Below are 22,956 nucleotides of genomic sequence, written 5' to 3' on the forward strand. Positions count from 1 at the left end.
AATTTGTAAGCTATAATGAACAATTATCAATTCAACATCACCGTGTGTCTTGTATATATGTACATTTTTGTATATTAATCTTTATATATTTGTATTTCTGATTTATCCTGTGATAGAATAGCATACTTTTATGATTTTAAAATAATCGAATAAAGTGGATTTGATTTGATTTGATTTTGATTTGATTTGAAACCCTGGCCATTGAGACGCCAGAGAAAATTCCGGTGTGGCAAACATGCACAAGCCTGCTGTCTCCACAACCCACAAAAAGCCGCAAGCTAAGACAGCCAGGCAACCCCAACACGCAGGCCACAGAACTGCAGCCACGACCCCAGCCAACCAGTGCCCCCAAACCCGGACCCAGTAAGTAACAAAGGTGGGGGGCGAGGACCAAGGCAACAAAGGTGGGGGGCGGGAACGGATGCGAGGTTGGTGACACACCGGAGCAGCTAGGACAAGCCAGGGAGCCCCAACCAGGAGAGCCTGCTAGAGCAGGGCCTGACAAACACCCAGAGCCCCAAACCTCAAAACTTGCTAGAGCAGAGCAGGAGAAACCAAGGGGGCAAGGTGCGGGCCAAAAGTCACAAAAGGGGGTCGGGGGCCCCAGAGCAGGAGCCCGCTAGAGCAGGGCCTTGTCCCCCGGGCCGTAAGACCTGTTAGAGCAGGCCCTGGCCCCAACTTACCTGAAACAAGCTCTGGAGAATCTGCAGCGCAGAACCAAAAAAACAGGCTGATGGGTTGGGCCTCTTATAGAGGTCAAGGGTGTAATGGGTCGGCCATATTGGGAAGGGATGGGAGGCATGGGAGGCTGACTTGTTGCTTTGGAGGGTTCTGGTGTGGAGCTGAAGCTCACTTTGTAAGTCATGTGGCGAGGAAGACTAACGAGGAGGTAATGGATTACAAATGGGGCGCTAAAGTAATTGGCCCAGGGCGCGGTCAGTGGAGCGCCATTCACGATAATGGGAAGGGGCAGGGCTGGCACATGGTGCAGGGGTTGGTAACCATTGAAGCAAGCCTTTTGCCTCAGTGAATTAGGCTTCCCTATTGGGTAAGTCTGAGGGGACGTTAGGGGAGTGGCTGGCTAAGCATTAGTTTGGCAGCTCTATCCTGGGACACACAACACAGTTGCTGGAATTGGAAAAAGAAAGGCACCTGCAGCCGTTTACTTTCAAATGAGCGCGCAGCAGGTTGGTTTACTTTTAGCATTAGCAAGTTATCTAGAGCTGAATTGGGCTCCTCGGGGCTGCCATTAATTATAACAAAAATGTACGAGTCTTCCTGCTTGATTATATGCGATGTGATTTGGGTAGTGTTTTGTTGTTGTGCGAGAGTGTTATCCTCCTTAGTGTGTAGTTGCTTCCGTGAACATATCTGGAGGTATTACCTGCCAGTCTGAGCACCTCACTGGCTGCTACTTCTTGTCTGCTGCATGCTTTGAACATTTTATTGGGCCGGGAAGGATCATTTACACATAGTCCAAATGGTTGGCATTGCTGCCCCTGTGGCCTGTACCCATCAGTGCAAGGAGGAGTTACACACTTATTCCAGTGGAGCGATGCCATGCTCTCGTGCCAACTTCCAGAAAACTCTAGAAAGTTCTAGAATTATTCTGTTAGAGGTGAATGTTGAGCAGGTGTGATGCTAGTGGCCTGTTTGCTAGTCTGTCTAAATTGTTCCAATTCACAGAGGTCTGGTATTAGCTGGAATCAACCCGATTGTTGTCAGGACTCTAATCAGCGCGTACACAAGACATGATTACTGTGCCATATTTACATGCCGTAGTGTGCTGGAACAATTGTCAGGGTGTGGACCGCTGCCATCAATGTTGCATAACTAAAATCATAGGGAATGTAAAAAAATCAAAAGGTAGCACAAAAATCAAAAGGTAGCACGAAGCACCTGTGTCACAAATGAGTTACATTTGTTCAGGAACGTGGTAAGGGTATAGTATGTAACTGGTGGTGATGCATTTTTTTGGGTATACTGTTGAAATTATATTACTAAAGTGTGGTGCAGTAGCCACCGGTAATTCACAGATAGCACATTTCCATTGAAATGGCACCTACATTTTCACAATCATGCACTTCTGATATTATAAAGCAACGATTTGCCCACTCTTCTAAAAAAAATAAAAAAAATCCCCAAACCTGCTTTATGATAGGCTTGATCACTTCGCTTGCGACATAACACTCAACAGCTTCTACGCCTCACCACTTTCAAATGTCTAAGCGGCCACTGATGTAGAGGACTCTAGCTTAAGTCTTGGCAATAGCGTTGAGGTCTTCAGACACACAGCTGGGTGCATTTTTGTCTGACAATCGCAAAGAGCATTACAGAGCCGTGTATGCTCATAGAACTTTGGAGGATGGAGCCATGTTTTGTGTACTTTGTTGCTTAACCCTTTCGATGCTCATGACGAGCTCAGCTCGTCATGATGCACAGTTGAGCTGTGCTGATGACGAGCTGAGCTCGTCATAAATGAAGCAAAGTGACACTTTCCAGCACAGGAGGGGGAAAACGCCTAGCAGCCAAGGTGTTAAGGACTAGAAAGGTATTATGGCCAGGCCCATTGTGACCCAGAAGTGACTCAGTCACTTCCGGGTCACCAGGGGACCCGGGGCAGGTGGGGGCCGGTGTGCCCCGCCATAACTGCAGCAGGGCCGTTTTCAGCCCCGCCTTTCCCGTCTCTGTCCGGCATCAATCACAGTAGGCCAGCTGGATGTCTTTTGAGATTATCTAGAAAGAAATTAAGAAATCAACCTAAGTGAGTTATATTCTGCGCTTCCCGTACTCTCAGGTGACTCGTCTCTTCCCCTCTAGATTTTTGCTTTAGAAGACCTGCTCTCAGAAACTGCCTGATATTTGGATGAGGAATAACTTCTTCCTATTAGAAAAAAACCTCTAGCGATGATATATATCATTCAACAATGTTGTGGCTTCTTAATTGTGCGTAAGGCATTATGTTTACATCCGCCACTCAAAAAAAGAAGAGCTTGTGACTTGGTTTAATGTTGCAGTGGTTCCAAAACTGTGTGCTTGGTGTTCATCTGTTCACTGTGTCCCAGGCTAGTTTTGATGACGCAACGGTGTGCTGCGGCACACAGATTAGGAACCGCTGTATTATAACCACAGCTGGTAGCTCTCTTAAAATAGTAACTCTTAACAAGAATAAGTGTGTGTCATCAGGAAGCTCCAAATGAAACCATAAATTAAAGCTAATGCTGGCTTCCAAGCACCTTTTACATTTGCAGATCAATCAGTTGCACACATTTACATTTATTTCAGGGAAGCAGGCACCCTGGCAAGACGGCTTGTTTAGCTGTCAGTGCATCCCTTGGTTTCACAGCACGGAGACCCATTGGCTTACACTTTAAGCTCAAGCATTTCAACTATCGAAATTAACCGTTCAAGCTGGTTATTTTTACACAAAAAGCAGGCTAAGTACTTGTATGGGCATGTCATCAGAATCACAGGACGTTGAGCCAAGGAAGATACTCAAACCTGGTTCCCCTGTTCTGGAGGCCGGTGCAGGAGTCATCAGTCCCTTGATGTCACAAGTGTTGCAGATTGAACTACTCACGGTTGAAGCTTGGAGTGCTGGCGTTGGCAGGCGTTGGGTACTCAGTGCAAAGTGCAGCAGTGCGGCGTGCAGTGCCGTCAGGTCACAGTGCAAGCAGTGTCTCTGTGACGGTTGTCCAGCAGCGTCACTGAGACCAGGGTTGCTGTGCGAGGTGATGCAGGGCTCGTCAAGGTGATGGCAGGTCACATTGCAAGCAGCGTCGTTGTCGTTTGGAAAGCGCTATCGTCGGCTGACAAACTGGAGTCGATGGTGCCGGCGTCGTTAGGCCAAGGCGGTGGCGTGGGATGAGGGTGGTGTGTCATGTAACTTACGAGCGGTGCAAGCAGCAGAGTCGATGTCGGCGAGGAGCAGGCGCGTCGGGGATAGCAAGGCGGCATCTTGAAGTGAAGCGGTGCGAAGTGCGGTGCCCACAGGTCGTGGTGCAAGCAGCGGCTCGGTGGTAGCATCGGGTGCGTCGTCGGTGAGACCAGGGTTGCTGTGCGGTGTGTGATGGTGCCCTCTGTGGTACAGGACACAGAGTCAACAGCTACGTCGTTGATGGTGTTGGGTTACTTTTTCTTCTGTGGCAACTGAAACACTCAGTTCCAGAAGCCAGTACCCAGAAGATGCTGAAGGCTTGATTTTCCTGAGACTTCCAAAAGCAGGCAAGCTGTACATCAAGCCCTTGGAGATACTTTAAATTCAGAAAGACCAGTCCAGTCCTTTCCCTACCCAAGACAGAAGCAGCAACTGCAGGCCAAACCAGCAAAGCACACAGCAAAGGGGCAGTACTCGTCCTGGCAGCTCTTCCAGCTCTTCTTCCTGGCAGGTTCCTTAGTCCAGCAGTCATCTAAAGTTCTGGGGTCTTGTCCCCATTATTTATACCACATTTTCCTTTGTTCTCCTGTGGCAAAAGTCTCTCAGCTCAGTCCAAATCAGTACTGTCCTCTCCGACCCAGCTTCCTGGCAGGAGGTGGAGACAGGACCTATTTAGGTGCAAGGGGAATCTCCTGACACCACTCTAATTGCAGACCATGCCTATTCAGGTGCTGGTGAAAACTACTCCAACTAATCTGAATGTATCCCAGCTTTATTCAGCCCAGCCCTGACTTATTCAGGAAAGGCAGGACACACATCAACCCCCCAGTGGCTGTCTGAGAGAATGCGCATCCCCAGCGCCTGTCACTCCAAAGCCAGACAGTCAATCCACAAACTCGCAAAGGCACACAGGATGTCTAAACAAGAAAATACTCACTTTCTAAAAGGGCCATTTTCAAACACACAATATAAAAATCATCATTAATAAAGGAAGCATTTTTATATTCTGAGTTCAGGCATACTAAACTTCATCTTTCCCTCTTGTCCCAATGGGAAGTTATACTTGTAAGATGTTACAAAGTATTCCCCATGCTATCCTATGGGACTGATAGCCTTTCCATAGTGAAAAACAAATTACACTATAATTCACTACCAGGACATGTTACACACACCAGAACATGTCCTACCTTTAACATACACAACACCCTGCACACAGGGGACCTCGGGCCTTACTTAGGGGTGACTTATATGTAAGAAAAGGGAAGTTTAGGGCCTGGCAAGTGGGCGCACTTGCCAGGTTGGCATGACAGTTACGACTGTGCACAAACACTGCAGTGGCAGGTCTGAGATCCCTTTAGAGGGCTGCTTGTGTGGGTGACACAACCAGTGCTGCAGGCACACTAGCAGCATTTGATTTACAGGCCATGGGCACACACAGTGCACTGTACTAAGGACTTAAAGGTAAATCAAATAAGCCAATCATGGAAACACCAATCCATAAACACAATGTACATGGAGAGCATACACACTTTAGCACTGAATAGCAGTGGCGAAGTGCCCAGAGTCATAAAACCAACAAAAACAGGGTCGAAAACAGGAGACCAAAAAACAAAAAGTCTGGGGGGAAACCCACTGAAAAAGCAAAGTCTAACACACTGGGAAAGTGAACTATCCTCTATATTTGGCCTCTGTCTATTCTATTTCTCTGTCTCTCACTCTGTTTCTCTACCTAGTGCCATATTAAGGATGTTTGTGCTCCCAGGCAAGAGATATTACAGCTGTTTTTGTATGATCCTGTTAAAGTTTAATATATTATTTAGTATTGCTTGGCTTTACTCAGATTTGAATTAACAATTAATGGGTAATACAATTAAAAGTTGTTTTGTGCAGGAGCCCTCAAAATATGTTTTGCCTCAGGACCCGAAACCCCTTAAAATTATGTTGTGTAGAGTGTACGTTGAAGGCAATACATTGGGGTCCATAACCCATGTGGCCTAATAAGTAAAGATGCAGTCAGTCACAAGAGAGACTATCAAAGGACTCTGGTATTAACAGTAAGACACTCATTTACTATGTATTTCTTTATCAACGCATTAACTGCTCACCTTATTTTGTGCCTGGTAGCACGGCGAAGCACAAAGTCGCTTTGGTCCAGATGGACAAGGTTCGCAATGACATTGGAGAGCTGGGCCAATTTTTTATCTAGGATCTCAGCCTCCACATTTATTAAAGAGATTCATCTATGACTCGCTTTTGTCGGGTGGGTGATTCAGTCAGGAATGTACCCATGTTTTTAGCTGTTTTGAACAAATCAAGCACCAGAGGGGGTTGCGAAGCACTTGAAAAATTACACTGGGAATCCATTTGAACCCAGCGTTTTGCCAAAGGAAAGCTGTCCATCAGCCTCCAATATCTCATTGCTGGATAATAGTTCATCATGCGTGGATTTATCCAAAGTGGACAAAAATGGCATCAGCGTGGAAGCCAAGTATGTTGGGAATTTACTCTTGTGAACAGGAGGAAAGTAACCCCTATCCGGAACTGTAATAAACTGTAAATTCGTTTGGAATTTCAATTGGGTTAGTGAGGGTAATTCCATATTGGCCAGAAAGCTGACTAATATGTCTGGATTCCTCTTTCTTGCAACTAAACCAGCTTATCTGTTTCCCAGTCCTGTAAGCTTGCTCGTTTAGTCTACTTTCAGTGGGAAGCTATGCCTTATGAGCGGCATTCCTTCTAATCTGTTTGTGTTGCAATTTCATTTGAGCAAGGACATGCAAAAGTGTTTTCTGTTTTATTGAATGTGTATTCCTGCTTCGCAATTAGAAATTATGAGGTCATTATGATGACGGAAGGACCACCACCACTGGGCCGGCGCTCGTGGTCCTTCCGCAATTACATAGTGATTTACCCACTGCCAAATTAGGATGGCGGTGGGTACCGCAGCGGACGCAAAGTTCTTCCGCCGCTTTACCCCCAAATGCACTCGCACGGATTGCCTGGCGGACAGAGCAGGGCACTAATACGGTGGCGGTGCCTAGCAGGCATAATCCACCACATTAGGATTCGGGTCCAAAAAGGCCTTTCCATGGTGGAGATGCTGCCATGGAAAGGCTGGCGGAGATTGGGGAACTGTTGTTGGCCCCCCTTGTGTGGGGGGTGTTGTCGCTGTACTGGGGGTACCCATGGTACCCCCCTCATTTCCATGCACCAAGTGGCAGGCAGCACGTGGTGGGGATATGCTGTGCACGCACTTTTAACAGCAACACCCGCAATGTTAAAAGCCATACTGGCTGGCGCATCCTAATCGCAGTGGTGGGACCGCCACATGTCTGGCTGGTGGTGCCAAACACCGCTACAATGCCAGGCGGACCATATCCGCCCGCCATCGTAATCCCCCTCTTAATCTCCAGTTAATCGACCATATTCACTTCTTTCCTTTTATGGTGCAAGACGGTAATAATTACTTGATCCCTCATAAGTGAGATAAGGCTGACAATGGAGAACAGGTTAATCCATTGTATAATCTACCAGCCTGCTAAAATCACCTGCCACTATAGTTAATTCGGTTGACGATTAAAATAGGATGGACCCAATAAGAGGTGGGCAGGTCATAAACCGTGAAAAATGTGATCTGCTTGTTGTGCAGTGTACCTGTCAGTGTAGCCTAGCGCCCGGTAAAGAGTCAGAATATTGAGTTGGAAATGTCAGCTTGCTCTAATATCGAGTGCAGAATATTGAGATACAGAAATATCGATTGCAAGAATATCGTGCTCAAGAATATCGAGTTTAACGTAAGAAATATCGTTTTCAAAAATGTCTAAGTCATTAATATTGTTTGCAAAAATATAGTTGTTAAAAATATCGTTTTTTTAGTTAGTGTATTTTAGTATGTATTTTAAATGTATGTTTTAAATGTATGTGTTCTATTTTTTGTTTAAGTAATACATGTTTTTTAATAAATGTGTTACATTTTTAGAAGTTATTAATTTTATTTTAATTGAAGTTCACGTTTTAGTTCCTTAGCGGGTTGTGGGTTTATAGGGGAAAAGGGTGGGAAGTAATTTAATTATAATAAATTGAATATTAATTTTTATTTATTAGTATTTATTTAATTTTGATTTTATAGTGTTAGTTGTGGAAATTGATTTATTGTTAATTAATAAAAAAAGGCTGTTATTTTTAATTGATTAATTAATTGGAAAATATGTTAATTGTGCCATTTGTTTAGGAGCGGGTTGTGGGTTTATAAGGGAATAGGGTGGGAGTAATGTAATTATAAATAAAGTATTAATATTTTATATTAAACAATATTTATTTATTTAATATTTAATATTGTTAATTGTGGGAATTCATGTATTATTAATTATTCATTAATTTGTTGTTAATGATTATTAATTAACTGGTAATTATTGTAATTGTGTTATTTTTTTAGGAGTGGGTTGTGGGTTGACAGGAGAGTAGGGAGGGAAGTAATTTAATTGTAATACATTTATTAATTTGTTTATAATATTTATTTAATTTTCATTTTATAGTGTTAATTGTGTGAATTATTTTATTATTAATAATTTATATTTTGCTTGGTAATTGTTATTAATTAATGAATGAATGAATTAATTGTTAATTATATAAATTGTGTCAATTTCTAAGAAATTGGGGGTGGCATTTATAGGGGAATATGATGGGAGGTAATTTATTTATAATTAATGAATTATTTGTTAATTAATGCTAATTAATAATTATTTTGATGTGTGAGTTGTGGGATTTATAGTGGTAAATTGTGGGAAGTAAATTTTTTTGCAATTAATTCATGATTTGTTGTTATTTGATATTAATGTATTAATGTAAAATTCGTTATGGAAATTGTGTAAATATTTTTGGGTGTGTGTTTTGGTGTTTATTGGGACAGAGGGGAAAGTAACTTAGTTTAAATGAATTAATCATTACTTGATCATTATTATTCATTTATGAATTTATAAATATTTTCGGTATTTGTTTATTTTTATTTTGTTTGGGGATTTAGGTTCTATAGCTGTAACGTTTGGTTAGTTCAATTATTTTTTACCTTTTTCAATGTGTTTTTAATTATTAATATTTGTTTAATTGATAATTCATTGTGTTAATTATAGAGGTACACTTTTTTAAAATGTAGATGTGTGTTGTAAATTGGGTGGTGTCATAGGGTAGGAAACACATATTACATTTATGTAATAATAATCTTTTTTTATTAAAATGAATTTCTATTACAAAAGATGTATTTGTTCTACATAATAATATGTTTTGTATATTTTTATATGTGTTTTGTTTTTGGGTTTTTTATTATATTTTGTATTGTAGTTGATATTTTGTTTGCTTTTAAATTAGAATTTTCTTTAGTGGGAATAGTAAGTTTTACCCCTCTGCTATCTAACACTTTCCCTACTGCTGCAACCGCAGGAGTGGGAATAGCAATTTATACCCCTACACTATCCAACACTTTCCCTACTGTTGCACTCGTTAGAGTGGGAATAGTGATTTTTACCCCTACGCTATCCAACACTTTTTCTCTACTGTTGCACTCGCTGGAGTGTGAACAGTAATTCTTATCCCTCCGCTATCCAACACTTCCCTACTTTTGCACTCACAAGAGTTGGAATAGTAATTTTATCCCCTCTGCTATCCAACACTTTCCCTATTGTTGCACTTATTTGAGTGGGAATAGTAAATTATCCCCCTCCGCTATCCAACACTTTCTCTACTGTTGCTTTCGCTGGAGTGGGAATAGTAATTTTTACCCCTCTGCTATCCAACACTTTCCCTACTGTTGCATTCACTGGAGTGGGAATAGTAATTTTTACCCCTCCGCTATCCAACACTTTCCCTACTGTTGCACTCACAGGATTGGGAATAGTAGGGGAGAACATGGTGGCCATGAGCTAAGCTGTCGCTTGCCTCCGGAGGTACCTTTGTCCAACGCGGATATGTAGCAAGCGGGGACCGTAAAATCGGTAAAACGTATTGTTTGTGACCCCCCCCCACGATTGTTTGAAGTTTTGGACTCACCTCGGGTAACTGGGAGATGTGTATTGAAGGACCTGCTGATCTCCTGTGTCGGTGTGTTGCCGCCCTGGATCTGAGGAGGGGCCACAGGGCAGCGGCTCGTGGACTCCTCCGTGTTGAGTCTGGAAGAGGCAGAGGCAGCACAGGGAGTTCTCCTGCACCATTCACGCTGGAGAAGATTGTCGGCATGGAGGAGACAGCAAGCGGCTGCCTGGGCGGGATCCTGGGTTTCCTTCGAGTTCGCCGTCTATTTCGTTCCCTCTGCAGCAACAAAGTGAGGTACTGTGGGGGAATCAGGGAGGGGGCACACCGACAAGAGAAGTGTTCGCTACAGAGGTTGGTAAGCTTTTCTTGCCCTTTCTCCACAGTCCTCAATATCGTCCAGATGAGGCTTTGGTGGAGCTGGAAGGGGGGGTCCTAGGAGAGCAGTTTTTCACAGCCCAGTGTAACTTTGAGCAATAATAAAATCACCAGAGAAAAAACCCTGACATTTAAAACTGATAAGAGAGGCAAAAAGGGAGGAGCAGCTGCGCAGGGGTCTACTAAAAGGAAAACCCTGGATAACAATATCAAATTACCCTTGGAGGGTAAATCTATCACAAATAGTACCCTACTGTTTCACTCACTGGAGTAATTTTTATCCCTCCGCTATCCAACACTTTCCCTAGTGTTGCACTTACTGGAGTTGGAATAGTAATTTTTTCGCCTCCACTACCCAACACTTTCCCTACACTTACACTTATTGGAGTGGGAATAGTAAATTATTCCTCTCCGCTATCCAACACTTTCCCTACTATTGCACTCATTGGAGTGGGAATAGTAAATTATTCTTCTCCGCTGTCCAACACTTTCCCTACTGTTGTACTCGCTGGAGTGGGAATAGTAATTTTTCCCCTACGTACAACACTTTTCCTACAATTGCACTCAATGTAGTGGGACCAGTAATTTTATCCCGTCCGCTATACAACACTTTCCTTACTGTTGCACTCACTGGAGTGGGAATAGTAAATTATTCCCCTCCGCTATCCAGCACTTTCCCTATTGTTGCATTAGCTGAAGTGGGAAAAGTTATTTTACCCCTCCACTATCCAACACTTTCCCTACTGTTGCACTCACAGAAGTGGGAATACTAATTTTACCCCGTCCGCTATCCAACACTTTCCTTACTGTTGCACTCACTGGAGTTGGAATAGTAAATTATTCCCCTTCGCTATCCAACACTTTCCCTACTGTTGCACTCATTGGAGTGGGAATAGTAAATTTTACCCCTCCGCTATCCAACACTTTTCTTACTGTTGCACTCACTGGAGTGGGAATAGTAATGTTGTCCCCTCCGCTATCCAACACTTTCCCTACTGTTGCACTCACTGGAGTGGTAATTGTAATCTTCACCCTACGCTATTCAACACTTTCCCTACTGTTTCACTCGCTGGAGTGGGAATAGTAATCTTTATCCCTCCGCTTTCCAACACTTTCCCTACTGATGCACTTGCTGGAGTGGGAATTGTCATTTTTTCCCCTACGCAATCCAACACTTTTCCTACTGTGGCACTCAGTGTAGTGTAAAATGTAGGTTTAAAAAATACTAAATATTTTAATTTGTAATATTTAAAAAAATATATTTTTTATGTTACAGGTTATATATATATTTATCATTTTTAATATATTTCTAACATTTTATAATTAATTAAAATTGTTATTTTTTTGTTATTTTTAAGTAAATATATATATTAGATTTTATATATGTCTGGTTTAAATTACATTTATTACTTATAATTGTTAAAATTTACAAAGAAATCTAAATATTTCTTTGTTAAGTTAAATGTATTATTTAATTCATTTTACATTATTTTTTATGCATATAAGAAAAACAATATTTTGTACTTCAATATTTTTAACAAGGATATTTTTGTGCCGATATTTTTGTACTTATCATTATAAAGATAGGAGGTCAATATTTTTGACAACGATATTTATGTCCCAATATTTGTGATATTCTGGTACTCTATATTCTCTCTGTGATCCCTAGAGCCCAATACCTTTTTGCCATGTGCGTGCAACTGCCAATGGGAGATGTCTGGTAATCAATATGGCAGTGCCCCTTATACTTCCCTCAAATCAGGCGTGTAATGCATTATAGATCCGTATTTATTTAAACATTTACATATGTTACCATTTAGGTGGTGTCCTACAACTTGAGGACCTCAGCCCCATTTCGCTTGATCAGCGCATTTGACACGGGCCTCGGGGCTTGCCGTTTTATTGTCATATGCCATGAAGTGCCATGTCAGGTTTGGCAAAATTAGGGGGGCATTTAGCATCAACCAGTCAATCATACTAACCATCAATCTACCCCCTCCAACCCACCCCATACTTTGAACCATGAGGCATCTGTTGTGAATTACTGGCCCAAAATGCTGCACTGGATGGAAGATGAGAGCAATTCTCTGCTCCTTCCCCATCTGCTTATAAATAACCCTACATAGTAAAGAAATTCCAATCACATCTAAAAGAAAAAAAAAGTAAAATTACTACATCCAAGCACATGGGTGGCTTAAAAGTCATTGTACTCGTTCTACATTAATAGTAGTATGATAGTTTGACATAATTACAAAGAAAAAGAACCTCCCGGGCTCTCGTCACCAGGGCCAGAATTTTGAAGGATGAAATCAGCTGTTGTCGATGTTTGGATCCTCCACACCCCCAAGTGCATGTTGCCTGCCGTGAAAGCGAGTTACCACCAATTGTGAGGAAGCACTATCATAAGGAGACCTAAAACCCTTTCTTCTGAGATATGCACTTAGTATGGGTGATTCAATTTTGGCAACTGTGTGTGCTCAGATGCCCATGATCTGCGTAATGAAAAAATACCATCAAAAAAATACCATGGAGAATACTAAGGGTGCTGTTTTCAATTCTGTTATAGACCTGTGCTCTATGACTGTCCCTTATAAGAGGACATTCTGAAACTAGCGTATGACCATTCTATGTTAAAGACTCCTTTCGGTAAGCTAACTTTAATTAGTATTATTCTCTCTAGTAACCCATTAAGATCTTGTGGGATGAAGAAAAATCCAAAAAGAAGAGGAATAAAATGATAATATACAAAATATGCCCAAGTGTGTTTTAAATTTGTTCTTCGACTTACAAAAGGTTATAAATGTGTAAAGGCAAATGATGCAGAATCAGTGAAGGAATTCATAAAATTGTATGTCTTGGACTACATGATGATTGTAAATATTGTACAAAGTGTATATTGAGAAAAGGATTGTAAAAATGTATTGAATTGAAAATTGATTTAACTGTAAATATTGTATCACTATTTTGATAATAATTTTTGTATACATGTGTTATTTGTAGCCCTGAAGAAGTCTGTGAAGGACGAAACGCGTTGGCTATGGCTACAGACTTTTAAATGAAGATTTAATAAAGAATGAACTTCCACAAGACCACTGATTCTGCCTTTGAATAATTAATATGTATATATAGAATTTTGTTATTTTTTGTTTAAGTGTGCTGGACCAATTTTGTGTTGAGCTTGTATGTGAGGACAGTTCTCTGCCCTAGGAGATTTAGGGGACTTTGAATCTCCGGTCTGTGGCACCAAGTCAAGTCAAGTCATAAAATTTATATAGCGCACTACATACCCAGAGGGTTTCAAGGCGCTTAGGAAGGGGAGGAGGATTATTTGTCAAATATCCACGTTTTAAGCTGCTTTCTGAACGCTAGGTGATTCTGGGTGAGGCGAAGGTAAGCGGGGAGTGAGTTCCATGTTTTGGCAGCCAGGTAAGAGAAGGATCTGCCTCCCATGGTGGTCTTGTTGATGCGAGGTACAGTGGCGAAGGCTTGGCTGGAAGAGCGAAGTTGTAAAAAATCTGTATAAATACAGGACGTAAGATAGGTGCCATCTTCTATAACCCCATTTCCCTGAAGCGCTTATCTAACTGGTACGGTCTCTGACTAGTCTTAGCCAGCCTGCCGCCATTAGAAATGTCTCTGACCTCATAGGGTGGGAGCTTACACTCTCAGATGCCGCGAACAATGCCTGCTCTTGATGAGAGTGTTTCACACTTTTCCCAGGCTGAATAGCCTTCTAAGGCAGGAAACTTCAAAGGTGACTCAGACATGGAGGCTCCCAGGTTCCGTGACGGTTTACGGGCAGTGGCCAACTGAATGAATTCCAACTGTCTCCAGTTAAATACCAAGAAGACTGAGGTTATGGTGGTCGGCAAGCAGGCGGTGTTGTGGGGCGACAAGTGGTGGCCTTCTGAACTGGGTGTGACCCCCTCTCCAGCATCGGAGATAAAAAATCTAGGGGTTTGGCTTGACCCGACCCTCAGCTTCATTTGTCACACCAAGAAGGTGGCGGCTACATGCTATGGCATCATCAGAGGACTAAGACCTATCCTTAAATTCTTTGATGCATCCATCAGGCAACTGGTGGTTGAAGCATCAATGCTGTCCCGGCTGGATTATGCCACCTCGCTTTTGGCTGGGATTAATCAGTCAGAACTCACCCGGCTGCAGCGAGTTCAAAATGCTGCAGCCAGAGTGGTGATAGGTTTGGCAAGGCGATGGTTCTCCTTTATGTTCTACTGAAGACTGGGAAAAATATATTATGAGTCTAACTCTCTTTGTTTGATACTGTTTACACTGTCAGCACCAGCTTTGAATCACTAAACCACCTGTCCGGTTGAAGAAACACTACATGTCTCAGCTTACTGTGACTTGCACACTTGGGCACCCACACAGCATCTGTTTTGATTGGGTGAGCACAAAAAGGCTTAGATCATCCACACAATGGTCAGAGAAAACACAGGCAGTGATTATCACACCCTGGGAGTAGACTGGCCATTTACCAAATACGATTAAAGCCTGCAGGGATCATGCATCAATTGCTTGTTTGCCTGTAGCTGTTGGTTTAAAGAAAAAATGTACTAAATTGCATGCTGCTCCAGGTTTTGCGCCAGCCTCCAATATAAACAAAGGCTGACCACTCAAAAATGAAGACCTCATCCTCAGTCATTTGTCACAGAGTTCACAACTTACCACTACTTTATTTGTCAGAGAGCCCCCAAAGTAGAACCTCTTCCTATGGTATTTGGCAAATGGTTACACCATGCAAAGCTCCTTCCTGCCGTATTTGATACGGGGGTTGTGAAAACTATGATGAGTGAATGGATATCTCAGTTCTACATGTCCAAGTAAGTACATATGTAAAACACAGTGCATGTGAGAGTTGGCATATATAAATGACTCTACATGAGAGCCAGTGAATGTGCGAGTGGCTGTATGGATCATTGTGTACTTGTATCAGTGATTGTATAATTGAGTAAGTATGTGTTAGTATATGTTTGAATAAGTAAGGTGTTGTGTGTATAACTGTATAGTTGAGGAAATGGAAGTGTGATTGATTCTTTGCATGACTGACTAGGTGTGTGAGTAACTCCATGGATGAGTGGCAGTGTGTGAGTGTCTGTATAGGTGTATGAGTGCACATGATAGTGTTGTATTGATGAGTGACTGTATGTATGAGTGATTCTATGGGTGAATGAGTGAATGTGTGTGTTGACCTAGGAGTCAGTGACTGGTATTGGTGTGTCAACGGTTTCAAGAATGATAGTCTGTATTTAACAGTGGGTGTATCAAAGGTTATATTACAGTGTGAGGAGGTGCATCGTATTATCACATGAATTATATCATCAGTGATGTGATCAGTGATGTCAAATGAGATGTCATCAGTGATGTCATCAGTGATGTCATTTGAGAAGTCATCAGTGATGTCATCAGTGATGTCACTGACCATGTCATGAATGATGTAATATGTGACATCATCAGCAGTGGATTGCGGGTGCGCGAAATATAGTTAGTACAACTAACTATATAGGAGCAATTTGAATGTTTTTTTAAATGCTAATTCCTAACTATATAAGGCCTGAAAACCTATGGTTTTTTAAGTGAATTTGCAAGGTTTTTTAAATGCAAATTCCTAACTATATAAGGCCTGAAACCTATGGTTTTTTAAGTGAATTTGCAAGGTTTTTTAAATGCTAATTCCTAACTATATAAGGCTTTAAACCTATGTTTTTTTCAGGGAATTTGCAAGGTTTTTTAAATGCTAATTCCTAACTATATCAGGCGTGAAACCTATATTTTTTTTCAATAAATTTCAAAGGTTTTGTAAATGCTAATTCTATTTGCGGATAACGTTTATATATGTTATTATCCTTCTGGGACCACCTGAGCAGCCATCTTGTTTCTTAGGAGAAGTGAGGCACAAGAGAGCACAAAACAAGAGTGGAAAACGCAAAAAGGGGGCAGGGTTGAGACCCCCTGACCCCCTAGCCCTTCTCAGGGGGTCCCAGAAGGACCAAGTGCAAAAAATATTTTTTTAAATCGCAGGGTACACGCACTGTACTACGCGTACGGTGCGCGTACCCCGCTATTTTTTCAAATGTTTTTTTTTTTTTTTTTGCCCTTGGGGGTCCTTTTGGGACCCCCTGAGAAGGGCTAGAGGGTTGGAGTGTCTCTACCCTGCCCCCTTTTCGTGTTTTCCACTTTTGTTTTGGGCTCTCTTGTGCCTCAGTTCTCCTGAAAAAGAAGATGGTGGCCAACACTTCCTGGTTTGAACAGTTTGGAATGTTGATAGTTGACTGCCAGCTAATCATAAACTCGCTCGCGTACGTAAGGGTACGCGCACGTACGCTTTACGGTACGCGTACCGTACGCGTATGGTGAGCGCATATAGATATATAATTTGCTCAAATTCAATTTCTCAACAACTACAGGAGGGATTTTCACCAAATATAGAAAAGGCACTACTGCATACCTGTCCCTACCATTTTGCCAAGTTTGGTGTAATTCCGTTCAGCCGTTCGGGCTGTAGCCGTGTCTAAAGGTCCCATAGAAAATGCCATTTGAAAAATTTCAAATTCAATTTTCTCAAGAACTCCTGGAGGGATTTTCACCAAACATACAAAAAGCACTGCTGCATACCAGTCCCTACCATTTTGCCAAATCTGGTGTAATTCCGTTCAGCCGTAGCCTTATCAGAATGTCCCTATGGAAATTAACATGGGGAAAACACGTTTTGGGACACCCCCTTTTTTCTTGGCCCCCGCTTGATGAATCCCCCCGAAACTTAAGAAAAATTAGAGGCAGATCCCTCAATTGGCACCAAAGTTATTCCCAATAGAATGTTCGGAATTTCCTATGGTAACTAGGTCCTAACTATATATACCTACTGGCTATCGCCAGTAGGTAATATATATATCTAACACGTGAACAAGGGCTTACAGGCTTGAAACGCGTTGTGTTGGGTCTCTCTAAATAAATAACATCTTTGCCCAGAAGAAACTACGGAGGTCTGTGTCTATTGTCTCTTTCCTCGCCTAATCCACCGTGTGTGGAGTTTCCAGGGGATATATATATATATATATATATATATATATATATATATATATATATATATATATATATTCACTGAAAAAACCATAGATTTTTTAAATGCTAATTCCTAACTATAACTGGTGTGAAACCTATGATTTTTCATGAATTTCATAGGTTTTTTAAATGCTAATTCCTAACTATATATAGGGCCTCAAACCTATGAAATGTAATGAAAATAATGAATCCTATATTGTATATTTATATAATACTATTTTTTTTGCTCCCGGTGCGCGCCCCGGTGTGCGCACTGGAAAGCGCATTTTTTCGGAGCGCCCTGGGTCGCGCACCGGTGAGGGTCCCGTTAGCGCTATTGCCGCGAACGAAAACATCATGACGTATCGCGTAGCCGCGTCCGCGTGATACGCATGGTGTAAGCGCACCCGGAAATACTCGAGCGAATACGATCGCGCAACGTAATCATCTGACGCGCTTATGCGACGCAACCCGTGGCGCGCCCGGGGGTGCGTCACGTAAGCGCGTCGGGTCATGTGACCTAAAAATAACACTTTTTATTGGTGCAGAACAGTTTTTTTTCCAAATGATGAAAGACCCCACCTTTTTTCCTTATTCTGACTTTGTCCTTTGACTGAGGAAGACCTGTTTGGAGATCTAACAGAAATATTTTGTACTTTAAAATGGCTACAGAAGCAGCAGCAGCTGGAGCATCTGCACCACCACCACCACCACCACCACCAAGAGGGCCACCACAACATCACATTGGTGGTCAAGGAGAGGAGGAGGAGGAGGAGGAGGAGGAGGAGGAGGAGGAGGAGGGGAGAAGGTGGCTGCCAGAAGACAATACCCCATACAAGCCAAGGCAGCACATTGAATGGGAGTTTTTTTCTATCCCAGAGGGCAAGAAGAAAGTCAATGCGCCCAAGGTGACTTGCCAAATCTGTGGCATTGAACTTTCTAGGGGGAACCCTAACAAAAAATATTCATTTGGTAATAATACCATGATTAGACACATGCAGCGCAAGCATCTGAACAACTATGCTGCCGCAGAGGTGTGAGAACTGGCCAGTAACCCTCCCCAATCTTCAACCAGCACCTCCAAAAGAAAGCAACCCACTCCATCGGGACCAGAGACAAGGGAGATGATCCCTTGCATACAACCACGGTTTGGGGAATTCAGGATCACATGTAGTTTTTGTGGTAAGACCATCTCCTATGGTGAGCAGAGCATAAAGCTCATCCTCCTTGCTGGTGACAACCACAATTGCCCCAAAAAAACCTAATTTTTTCCAGATTTTTTTTTGCTCAAGTTGAGCCATTTTCAATTCCCTGTTTTTTGTTTCTCCCCATAAAAATAACAAAAAGAATATAAAATAGTTCATAAAAGCCAAAAAAAGTTCAAAATGTTCTAAAAACATTAAGAAAATATAAAACAACAAAAAGAAGAAAAAAACTGTTCTTTTTAGAACTACCTCCAATTTGTAAAAAAAGGCTACACTTTTTAAAAACTCTATCATTCTTTTTTCCCCATGGAACGCTTCCCGGTACGCTCCGCGGTGCGCGGACCGGGCGCTCCCCCGCGCAAATAAAAAAAAAATAAACATTTTTTTTGACCCGCGAGGCCCTTTTATAGCCCCCACATCAAACCTAGGGGGTCAAGGGGGGTCTACTCTGCCCCCTTATGGTCATTTCCCCCTTTGTTTTTGCCACCTCTTGTGTCTCGATCCTACCGAGACACAAGATGGCGGCCGCTCCGGACTGTTTGGAATGTTGACAGACTCCTGAGAGCCAATCAGCTTTCCGCGCGCGAACTCGCGTAGCGCGCTGTTTAGCACCCCGGTGCGCGTACCGGGGATCGCTTATAGATATATATATTTTTTGACCTAAATTACTCAAAATACACTGGAGCACATATCTTGAAACATAGCAAAGGCACATCGGTCTACCAGTCCCTACAATTTTGCCAAGTTTGGTGGAAATCCATTCAGCCGTTCGGGCTAAAAGTGAGGTCGACCGCCCTATGGAAATTAACATGGGGAAAACACGTTTTGGGACCCCCCTTTTATCTTGGCCCCCGCTTGACAAATCCCCCCCAATCTTTCAGGGAAGGACCGGGGCGCCACGAGGCAAATTTGAGGAAATTCTCAGGCAGATTCCTCAACCGGCGCCAAAGTTATTCACCATAGAATGTTGAGATTTTGTATTGAAAATAATCCTAACTATAACTACCTACTGACGACCGCCAGTAGGCAAAATATATATATATATGTATGTATATATATGTATATATATATATATATATATATATATATATATATATATATATATATATATATATATATATATATATATATATATATATATATATATGTATATAAAGTCCGCACAGTCGCTGGGACACCAGGACGGCGGTGCATCTCAGGGGCAGAGGTAGCCCTTTGTCTAAATTACTGTTCACAGCGCGTAGCGTAACAATTAGTGTATTATTTCAATTGCTGCATAGTGAATACGGGCAAAGGAAAAAACCCTTTCCTTTGCCCGTATTCACTATGCAGCAATTGAAATAATAAACTAATTTGGAAAGCGCAAAAAAATGACTGGAGTGATCTACTTCGTATCGAAGAAGAGTGCATCTGCGTAGCGGTGGCTACGTGCTGTGAACAGTAATATATATATATATATATATATATATATATATATATATATATATATATATATATATATATATATATATATGTGTATATATATATATATACATATATATATATATATATAAATATATATATATACATATATATATATATATATATATATATATATATATATATATATATATATATATATATATATATATATGTATATATATATATATATATATATATATATATATATATATATATATATATATATATATATATATATATATATTACTGTTCACAGCACGTAGCCACCGCTATATATATATATATATATTTATGTATCCACACAAAGAAATAATGAGTCAAGCGGCACACCAAGAGGACAGCACAACGAGTTTATTGTGCATACATCGACGCGTTACGGCGAAGCATTTTTCAAGTTGTGTGACCTGCGCCCAATCACCCATAAAATACGGGTCACAGTGCATAGACATGGAAAAAACATTTAAATTCATGGTGCAACTCAAATTTTGACATCATTAAATTCATTATGTTTTAAAAATCAGTGCAAAAGTACCTTCAAATAAAACTCGTCCACAATAGCAGAATTAAAAAGGGATTAAGGAAAGTTTTCTTTTGCCATGAGATATCGATGTCATGGACATTGATGACAGACCTTACCGATCAAGGACCATTCTCATTATTGCCGCTAGTTCACCATAAATATAGAAAGCGGACTATATTTACATGCTGCCCTTTTCGCGCAATCTAATGCATATCCCTTGAATATTTATATAATAATATTGTATCCATATTAATTTTGTGAGTAGATGCGCACAGAGCAGCGATATCATGGGTAATGCACCCCATAGAAAATCGCCTCAACAATAACATAGGTGAACATGAGCACAAAATCCTGTCACAAAGGAACAATTAATCCAGCAAATGCTTTACAGTCACATGTGTTCAGAAATATGTAAGCACCATAGCGAAGGTCAAAAGCCGAGTTATTCATAGATCCTGCATATGCAATTCGTTAATAAATTATTCGAACTTCTACATTGTTAAAGTTGCCTCCTTCAACTGACTCATGTTAATCAATGTTGTTTCATGTCTAGGCATAACAAATAATAGGTAGGTACCAAATAAATGCGATGCATCTAAGTGAAAACAAATGAAATCTTGGAACAGGAATTCCACTGGTGGGGGATGTGAAGACAAACAATGTGTGAGGGAATCTAGTTCATTTGCTCAATCTAGCACCAAAGAACTTTCCATTGGGGTGTGATAGTCCATTGCCAATGATGTCACAACTCACAAATTTCATGGGGTATATTCCCTACTAATGATGCTTCATTCTCCCTTCCACGCAATAAAATAAGTTAAAATTAAAACCAGTCAAAGACTGAACAGAATCATACGTGTGGTCAGCAAGGAAGGAATGTAAATTCATATAACATCATTTGTATCCAATGTGGGTTGCTAGCTCTTCTCCTGAATTGAGACCATTTGGCCACTTTATATTGAGCTCAATAGTGTACTTGGACTCTGTGACTCTTAAGAGTTTTTCTCGATCACCTCCCCTGGGGTGTGGTAAGATTCTGTTGATCCCAAAGCTTTCCATAAGATTTCAGTTGCTTTGGTGTTTCTCTTGATAATGTCTGGCCACTGGGTAACTTAGATCAACATTAGTGACGGCCCTCATATGCAGCAAAACACAAGATTTTAATTGCAGCTTTGTGCTGTCAACATACTTCAGTCCTCACGGGTATTGCAAGACATAAATAACAAAGTCACTTGTGCATGTAATGAGCTTGTGATTTTTTTACTCCACCTTTGTCTGCCCTGTAGCTATCTTTATTGTGGCTATATTTACAGGAATTACATTTCCTGAATCCCTTCAACATTCCTAGCCAAGTGGTGGGGCTGGTTGTGCCATGGTAACTGTGGACAAGATGGTCTTTTTCTGTAGGCCACCAGAGGTGTTTTGTCTACGAGGACCCTATCACAGGATCAGTTTCCAGCAAACCCCAATGTTGTTTCATAGTGTGCTTTAGAACATTCGACTATTATAAGTGGTGATTAGTCTAGGTGCCTTCATCACATTTTCTTCATTTCTAGATTTTTTTCTTCTTTCTAAAGAGAAAAGGGCCGCATTCTGTGAGATGTTGCTGACTTTATCCCTGGCTGTTGTAATTACTTTACTTTTATACCCACGCTGAAGGAACTTCTCTTTCATAACCTGTTGCTCCTTCGCAAAGACCTCTTCTGTGTTACAATTTCTGCAGGCCCGAAGAAACTCACCATAGGGAATGCTATTGCGCAAGGGAACAGGAAGATTACTATTAGCGTGGAGTAGTGTATTGCCAGCAGTGTCTTTTCGAAAGAGGCTTCTCAAATCTGTCCATTTTCTATTTTAACTGGCACATCCAGAAATTCACAATAAGTAGAACTAATGTTGTGAGTGAATTTTAAATTCAACGGATTCTTGGCCTACTCAATGATAACTTCCTGTGCCAGGTCCACCGGCCCATCCCATATCAGGGACAGGTCATCAATATACCTGATCCAGATAGGAATGTGCTTGGTGAACCTCTCATTGGTTTCACTCCAAACTACCTGTTCCTCCCACCAGCCCAGATAAAGTTTGGCCAGGCTGGGGCGAAACAGGTGCCCATCGCTGTACCAGATTGATATATGATTCACCTTAATATTTGCAACTTTTTTTTATAATAATTCTATTTTTAATAAGTTAGATATATGTTTTATTATATATGTTGGGTAATTTTAATGTTTAAATTGCTGTTGATTTGTTTAATGGAATGTTTTTAGTGGTTATATTTTTTATATATTTTAAAGTATATCTAGTTTTATTTTAACCCCTTGCGTGTGTCGGACGGCCCCCGGCCTTCCGATCTCATGGTGGGCGTGTGCGTAGGATGGCCGGGGACCATCCGAACTCCGCCCACGCATAAAACGCCCGCACTGTGCGAAATT

At 41.3% G+C, this 22,956-nt stretch overlaps 1 protein-coding gene across 1 annotated transcript in view; it reads right to left on the reverse strand.

Moving 5' to 3' along the window:
- The window catches only part of LOC147690325 (phospholipid-transporting ATPase IK-like), a 1,699,388-nt gene that overhangs the window by 157,469 nt on the left and 1,518,963 nt on the right, over nt 1-22,956 (reverse strand). The window lies entirely within an intron of this gene.

This window comes from Lissotriton vulgaris, chromosome 9, assembly GCF_964263255.1.
Source record: "Lissotriton vulgaris chromosome 9, aLisVul1.2, whole genome shotgun sequence".
Classification (NCBI taxonomy): Eukaryota; Metazoa; Chordata; class Amphibia; order Caudata; family Salamandridae; genus Lissotriton; species Lissotriton vulgaris.